This window comes from Ovis aries, chromosome 19, assembly GCF_016772045.2.
Source record: "Ovis aries strain OAR_USU_Benz2616 breed Rambouillet chromosome 19, ARS-UI_Ramb_v3.0, whole genome shotgun sequence".
Classification (NCBI taxonomy): domain Eukaryota; kingdom Metazoa; phylum Chordata; class Mammalia; order Artiodactyla; family Bovidae; genus Ovis; species Ovis aries.
Window position 1 is genome coordinate 24,863,859 of NC_056072.1, and position 8,642 is coordinate 24,872,500.

Below are 8,642 nucleotides of genomic sequence, written 5' to 3' on the forward strand. Positions count from 1 at the left end.
AACTATATAATGTTCTTAACGTCTAGTTCACTGTTTTTTCTAATCATTCTTTCACTTCATAACCACTGTGTTAGCTTTCACAACATATCCTTAGTAATAATCAAACAAGTGTCTGTTTTTCTTGATATGATTATTTTTTCACATTTTGCTTTTCTTCTCATCTGCTAGCTAAGTGGTTATGCACTGTTTAGTTGCATTGGGGAAGTCAGAGGTGAGACGTTTTTACCTCTATTCTTATTTTTTACCTCTATTCTTATTTTTTACCTCTATTCTTCCCTCAACCTTTGCTTCCCTATTTCATAAAAAATCCTAGGCACAATAGCACTTCACTCACTAAAAAATTTCAATATTGTCTAAAAACACAATACCTATTAAATTATCATGCTTTAAAAAGCTTCCTCAAAAGCTACAAAGGTACAGCTATCCCTCTCCTTCCTAGATCTCAAGAAAGTGGCAAAGCTCATAGGAAAAATAGTTTTGTTGACTCTCAGAACACTGGCTTCATGATAGCAAGTTGCTGCTATAGGCACACATTAAATGGTGTGTTTTTATTATTCATCTGACTCTATACTCTCTGACTTTTGATATACCTTCTGCCCAGTACATACCTGACGTTGGAAAGAATCCATGCCTAAGTAGCTCTAGGGAAGCAAATTGCACAACCAGGTCACCTCTAATGCTATTGCACGAGCAAATTACATTAGTCAGCCATGAACTATCTGATGTGTACAGTTGGTTGACAGAAGAGAATGACTTTTCCAGAAACAACGACAGTGTATAAACATTTCTTTAAGCCTGTATGGTTAGAATGGAAAATTCTAATATTAATGTTTTTGGAAAAAAGAAAGTTGTATAAATCTCTAGTGTAACAAATTTACAACATGTAATATTTCCTGCAAAGTATGTTATCTCACTTTTAATTACACATTTTATCATTTGCCTCAGATGTTCAATTTTCCAAGACATATAACTTTAGTCTCTCAAAGTAAATTAAGAATTAACTTCATAGTGCCACAAACTAGAAATTATCAAACCAGATGATTAATGAAAAGCAAGTAGTGAAAGTCAACAGAAAACCTTTATGACCTTCCTTATATTCAGAGGAAATGAGTTCTACTCTGAAGAACTTTATAAATCTCTAGTGAACAAACAATTGAGATTTTCACATGATTGCTGGTACATTTTATATACTTAAGGAGTGAAATGTGTTGTCTGTTTTCTCAACTGAGCAATTCATAAAAATGTTCCTTTTACTGTCCCCCCTCTAAAAAAAACGCAGAAAGAGGAAATGTGCATTTTTAGTAAATTACAATTGGGAAAAATCTGTCCCCCAAAATATAAACTGTTCATCTACATCTTTAAATAACAATATTTAATATCCAGAATACATATACTCATTCTCAGAATTTTTCTCATGCTAAAAATAGAGCTAATAATGTATATATCCACAAAAATTGTAAAATACATTTCATTATCTGGCTCTTGTCAAATGATCAAATGTTTGTGATTAAGCAGGAAAATACCAATATGGATGGTTAAATTTCTATTTGTAATCAATGTTTGTTACTTTATAAATACTACTGTTTTAATACTGCTGCTGCTGCTGCTAAGTCATTTCAGTCATGTCTGACTTTGTGCGGTCCCATAGATGGCATAGATACACTTGTACATATATGTACAATGACATGAATTTTTGTACTTAGGTCAAATGCAATTTAAAGAAAAATAATTTTTCTTACAAAGCAAAAACACTTTCACATTTATTAGATTAAATATAGCAAGCAAGCACATACAGGCAATCAGAATGGAAGGAAGAAATTTATTACTGCTATTCAAGAGAAGGAAAAAATATCATGCATTGAACTTCATGTGTTCAGACAAGAGAAGCTCTTGATGATTGGGATGACAAACTCAGAATACGATTATGTTAGCTTTGAAGTTCCATTTGTTAGATTTAAGTAAGCAGATTTTTTGGGGGTGGGAAGAATATCCAAATTTGTTTGGAATAATCTATTATTCCATAGATTATTTGTCAACTTTCAAAGAGTTTGAAACCAATGATAAAAGCTGTTGGTAGATGGACACTAATTTATCTATTAGTTTATCAGCACAAAGAAATTCACACAAACGATGTTGTAGTGTCTCAACGTTGAAATCTATGAGTGCATATAGGATATTATGATAACTAAAGTAAGATTCTCATTTGTAACCTTCTGCGACACTGGGTTGAGCAAATTTCAAACTTATTTAAGGAGAGTTTAAGAGGTACAAGTTCAGCTTGCCACTTTCCTGTCACAACTTAAGGCTGAGATTAAGGGTTCAACTTTCTTTTGAAGTAAGAGAAGGCCATGAGTTTAGATCACATTTGCAGAAAAGCAAAATCAGAAAATTTAAAAAAAAAAAGGAATGTGGCATTACAGAACATAAAAATGAACAGTATTGCTTTCTAAAATATAGAAAGTAATAAAAATTCTGTACATTTTATTTTTAAATTCCAGTTTAGTTGTTTTACAATATACTAGTTTCAAGTGTACAATGAAGTGATTCATTATTTTTATAGATTATACTCCACCTAAGGTTATTATAAAATAAAGTCTATATTTCCAAGTCTTGTACAATATATCCCTGTTGCTTATTTATTTTATACATAATAGTTTGTGACTCTTAATTTCATACCCTATCCCACCCCCTCTTTCTTCCCTCTCCCCACTGGTTAACACTAGGTTATTCTTTGTATCTGTAAGTCTGTTTCTGTTCGTTATATACCTTCATTTGTTTTATTTCTTAGCTTTCACATATAAATGAAAACATAGTGTATGTGTCTTTCTCTACCTTATTTCATTAAGCTTAACACTGTCTGTATCCATCCACATTGCAAATAGTAGACTTCATTCTTTTTTTATGACTGAGTAATATTCCAGCAGGGATTCCCTGGTGGTCAGATGGTAAAGAATCTGCTTGTAATGCAGCAGACCCAGGTTCAGTCAGGGGTTGGGAAGATTCCCCGGAGAAAGAAATGGTTACCCACTCCAGTAACCTGGCCTGAAGAATTTCATGAACAGAGGAGCCTGGTGAGCTATAGTCCATGGGGTCACAAAGAACTGGACATGACTGAGAAGGGAAGCAAAAGGCAAAGGAGAAAAGGATATACCCATTTGAATGCAGAGTTCCAAAGAGTAGCAAGGAGAGATAACAAAGCCTTCCTCAGTGATCAATGCAAAGAAATAGAGGAAAACAATAGAATGGGAAAGACTAGAGATCTCTTCAAAAAAATTAGCGATACAAAGGGCACATTTCATGCAAAGATGGGCTCAATAAAGGACAGAAATGGTATGGACCTAACAGAAACAGAAGATATTAAGAAGAGGTGGCAAGAATACACAGAAGAACTGTGCAAAAAAGATCTTCATTACACTGATAATCACGATGGTGTGATCACTCACCTAGAACCAGACATCCTGTGATATGAAGTCAAGTGGGCCTTAGGAAGCATCACTACAATCAAACCGAGTGGAGGTAATGGAATTCCAGTTGAGCTGTTTCAAATCCTGAAAGATGATGCTGTGAAAGTGCTACACCCAATATGCCAGCGAATTTGGAAAACTCAGCAGTGGCCACAGAACTGGAAAAGGTCAGTTTTCATTCCAATCCCAAAGAAAGGCAATGCCAAAGAATGCTCAAACTACCACACAATTGCACTCATCTCACATGATAGTAAATTGATGCATAAAATTCTCCAAGGGCAATGGCAACCCACTCCAGTACTCTTGCGTGGAGGAGCCTGGTAGGCTGCAGTCCATGGGGCTGCTAGGAGTCGGACAGGACTGAGCGACTTCACTTTTACTTTTCACTTTCATGCATTGGAGAAGGAAATGGCAACCCACTCTAGTATTCTTGCCTGGAGAATCCCAGGGACAGAGGAGCTTGTTGGGCTGCCATCTGTGGGGTCGCACAGAGTCGGACATGACTGATGCGACTTAGCAGTAGCAGTAGCAGCAGGCTTTAGCAATACGTGAACCGTGAACTTCCAGATGTTCAAGCTCGTTTTAGAAAAGGCAGAGGAACCAGAGATCAAATTGCCAACACCTGCTGGATCATCGAAAAAGCAAGAGAGTTCCAGAAAAACATGTATTTCTGCTTTATTGACTATGCCAATGCCTTTGACTGTGTGGCTCACAATAAGCTGTGGAAAATTCTGAAAGAGATGGGAAGACCAGACCACCTAACCTGCCTCTTGAGAAACCTATATGCAGGTCAGGAAGTAACAGTTAGAACTGGACGTGGAACAACAGACTGGTTCCAAATGGGAAAAGGAACACGTTAAGGCTGTATATTGTCACCCTGCTTATTTAACTTCTATGCAGAGTACATCATGAGAAATGCTGGGCTGGCTAAAGCACAAGCTGGAATCAAGATTGCTGGGAGAAATATCAACAAACTTCTATATGCAGATGACACCACCCTTATGGCAGAAAATGAAGAACTAAAGAGTCTCTTGATGAAAGTGAAAGAGGAGAGTGAAAAAGTTGGCTTAAAGTTCAACATTCAGAAAACTAAGATCAAGGCATCCAGTCCCATCACTTCATGGCAAATAGACGGGGAAAGAGTGGAAACAGTGTCAGACTTTATTTTGCTGGGCTCCAAAATCACTGCAGATTGTGATTGCAGTCAAGAAATTAAAAGGCGCTTACTCCTTGGAAGGAAAGTTATGACCAACCTAGACAGCATATTTAAAAGCAGAGACATTACTTTGTCAACAAAGGTCCGTCTAGTCAAGGCTATAGTTTTTTCAGTGGTCATGTATGGATGAGAGAGTTGGACTATAAAGAAAGCTGAGTGCCGAAGAATTGATGCTTTTGAACTGTGGTGTTGGAGAAGACTCTTGAGAGTCCCTTGGACTGCAAGGAAATCCAACCAGTCCATCCTAAAAGAGATCAGACCTGGGTGTTCATTGGAAGGACTGATGTTGAAGCTGAAACTCCAATACCTTGGCCATCTGATGTGAAGAACTGACTCATTTGAAAAGACCCTGATGCTGGAAAAGATTGAGGCCAGGAGGAGAAGGGGATGACAGAGGATGAGACGGTTGGATGACATCACTGACTCCGGGAGTTGATGATGTACAGGGAGGCCTGGCGTGCTGCGGTTCATGGGGTCACAAAGAGTTGGACATGACTGAGTGAGTGAACTGAGCTGAACTGAGCAATTAACAGTTTCACTTTTAGCCAATCTTCTTTATATCTATCTGGTGGTTGGCCCTTAGGCTGTTTCTATATCTTGGCTATCATAAAGAATGCTACTACAAACAATAACGTTCATTACTCTTTTAAAATTAGTGTTCTTGTTTTCTTTGGATACATGCCCAAGAGGAATTGATAGATCAACTGGTAGCTCTATTTTTAGTTTTTTGAGAACATACTGTTTTCCATAGTGGCTGCATCAATTTACAATCCTACCTACAGGGTACTAAGGTTTCTTTTTCTCCGTATCCTTGGACAGTATTTTTTATTTCTAGACTTTTGATGACAGTCACTTTGACAATGTGAAATGATATCTCATTATGGTTTTGACTTGTATTTCTCTGATGATTAGTGATGCTGAGCATTTTTTCATGGGTTTGTTGGTTATCCTTATGTTTTCTTTGGAAAAAGTGTCTATTTAGTTCTTTTGCCCATTTTTAATTAAGCTTTTGTCTTTTTGATATACACTTGTATAAGCTGTTTATGTTTTTTCAATGTTAACTCATAATTGGTTATATAATTTGCAAATATTTTCTCCAGTAAGAAGGTTGCTTTTCTGTTTGAAAAATTATTAAATGTGATTAATATTTTTTAAAAAACTACTGCTTTAATACAGGTATATGTATAAATATAAGCTATAATCTCTATATTGTGATATGCCTAAGAGCAATTTGAAGTATTGGTTATTATCAATATGAAATTGTTTAATTTCTGAGTTTTATTATGTTGACTTTGTCATTACCTAAGTAAGCCTAAAAAAATTAAAAGTTTTCAATTAAGAACAAATAGAGCTTTAACCATTTAACCTAGTAGTTATTTTGGTTCTTGCCTGAGCAAATATGTTTAAAACTGGAGGGAACATTAAAGGTTATAAAATATGAGGTAGAGAGACAGAAAAAGACAGACAGTGACCATAGAGTGCAAGAAAGAAGTATAGAATGTCTGAAGGTAATCTTATTCATTTCTGGTTTGATATCATACTTTGCAATGCCTTTCCAACTCCAAGGGACCATGACTTTCTGAATTCTTGATAGCACTATTAAACAGCTGTGCAACACTCATTCTGGAACAAAAACGCTCAGGCAGGAACACTGGAATCAACTGTGGAGAATACAAATTAGCTAACAGATTTATTTCTCATACTGACATAATAAACAAATATTGATGGCTTCCTGTAGTGTAATACATTCTTATTCATTGCTTCACAAGTCACTCATAGCTTCTTCATTTTCTCTTCAATGCTTCAAAATGGGTGATTCATCCTACACTTCTCGAAATATTAGTCTGTTTACAGTCTTCATACAGCTAACAAATTGTACATCATTAAAGGAGCTCAGTGATGGCTTTTACTGTAGGTTGTTGTTCTCTTTCAATTTATTTGCTTTTTTCTTTTTAAAGTGTTTTTTTAAAAAAAGGAAAAACGGCATCTTTTATTTAGTAACAATGTTTTCATTGTATACAGTAGTAGTATGTTTTTAATAGCTTTCAGCTTTCCAAATACATCTAGCATAGTTAAAATACAAATTATTCAAAGCAAAACTCTATTACCAAAGTAATTATTTTTTCCTACTTTTGTGCATAATATCTTAATCCTTCCCCAGTTGTATAGTCAATTTGAATGGAAATCATAAGAGCTCTGTCCATCTTTCTATTTAGAGTAACATTGGTATTGAGAAAACACTATTTTCCTATTTTCCTCAGGGCTTTTTGGTTTTTTTTTTAGTATGAATGAAGATCTCACATTTCGAAGAAAAAGGCTCAAAACTAGAAATATTTTACTTCAGTAACACCTGGTTATATTTTATAGTTTATGTAAGTCAGAACTGCTCTTTTGACCATTGGCAGGCATACCATAAAGGGATAAAATGACACCACAAAGGGATAAAGTTACATACTCTAAATTGTAGAGTATACCAGAGTGAGCAATAACATATAAATCCTGCTTGGAACATACTATCTATATTTTAGAATGCTGAACACAGGCATCTTGCAATGGAAAACCCAACTCTCACACCCTTCTTTCTTGGTTGTTTATTGATTGAACTTGGATCAATGCCACTGTTTGCTATTAAATTTGTATTCTTTACAGATTCCACACTGAAATCACAAGTAAATTTATCTATTAATGATAATGGGCATTGAATATAAATCACTGCATTCATAATAAATGCATGCCTAAGTCATATTTACACTATTTTTTGTAAAAAAATCTCATTCTACAGTATTCCTGTGTATTAATAGTTGTTAAAATGTGTTTTGTCTTGGAAAAAAATGACAAGATTAAGTCTGAGACAGTAAAGGGCATTTAGTTGGAACTCATAAAGTTCCTACAATTATGTACACAGGAACTTTACAAAGCATTGCACTTGCTTGCAATACAAAATTCTCACTTCAAGATTTCAGTTTGATGATATGAGAACAGCCCAGTGAGCTTAATAAATTTAGACATTACTTTGGAGTGACATACATTAGTAACTGTACATTGATAACAAAACAGGAAAAAATCAATTACAATCTCTTTGGAAGGAAGTTATTGACATTTCTGAATTCAAATGTCTATATATCCCCTGTCATTTATGTCAAGAGATAACAATAAATAATAATACAAATGATACATTATTTATGTTGGTAATAGTTTTGTAGTAATACAAATGTGGCATCTGAAATGATTTGATATCCAAGGCCACCATTAAGGGGACAACTATGCTCTGAGGATTGATGAGTGGTGTAATGAAAAGAACTAGATTTTGACTCAGACATCCTAGCTTATGACCCAGATCTGCTACAAGCTATATTGTTTGACCTCAGGCAAGTCATGCAACCTCTCTGAGCTCTGCAATTTCAACACCTGCAAAATACAAAATAGAGCAATTCACAGTCATTGTATAAGTAAATATATATATGAATACCATTGCAAATCATATATGTGTGTGTATGTATAAAGTTTACAAATGGCATTGGAAAGAATTTTGGCATAGAGACATCTAATCATTGATATCTTTGTCACATTCCATCTTAGCATGCATTTCATCTTTTCTACAAAATCCATCCTTTTTCTCATGTCAGTAAGAAATTAATGGACAACTAAGGAATAGGAGATCATATACAGCTCTGTGTATCATACAGAGACACTCATTAATAATAGCGTCTTATTGGTTTAATTAACCTCTCTACACTTCAATTTCCTTGTGTATAAATCATAGGAAAAAATATCATTTATGGTTGTTGAATTGACTAAAGATAATATCCTATGATCACAGCTGCTGCTGCTGCTGCTGCTACTAAGTCGCTTCAGTCGTGTCCGACTCTGTGCGACCCAATAGACAGCAGCCCACCAGGCTCCTCGTCCCTGGGATTCTCTAGGCAAGAACACTGGAGTGGGTTGCCATTTCCTTCTCCAAT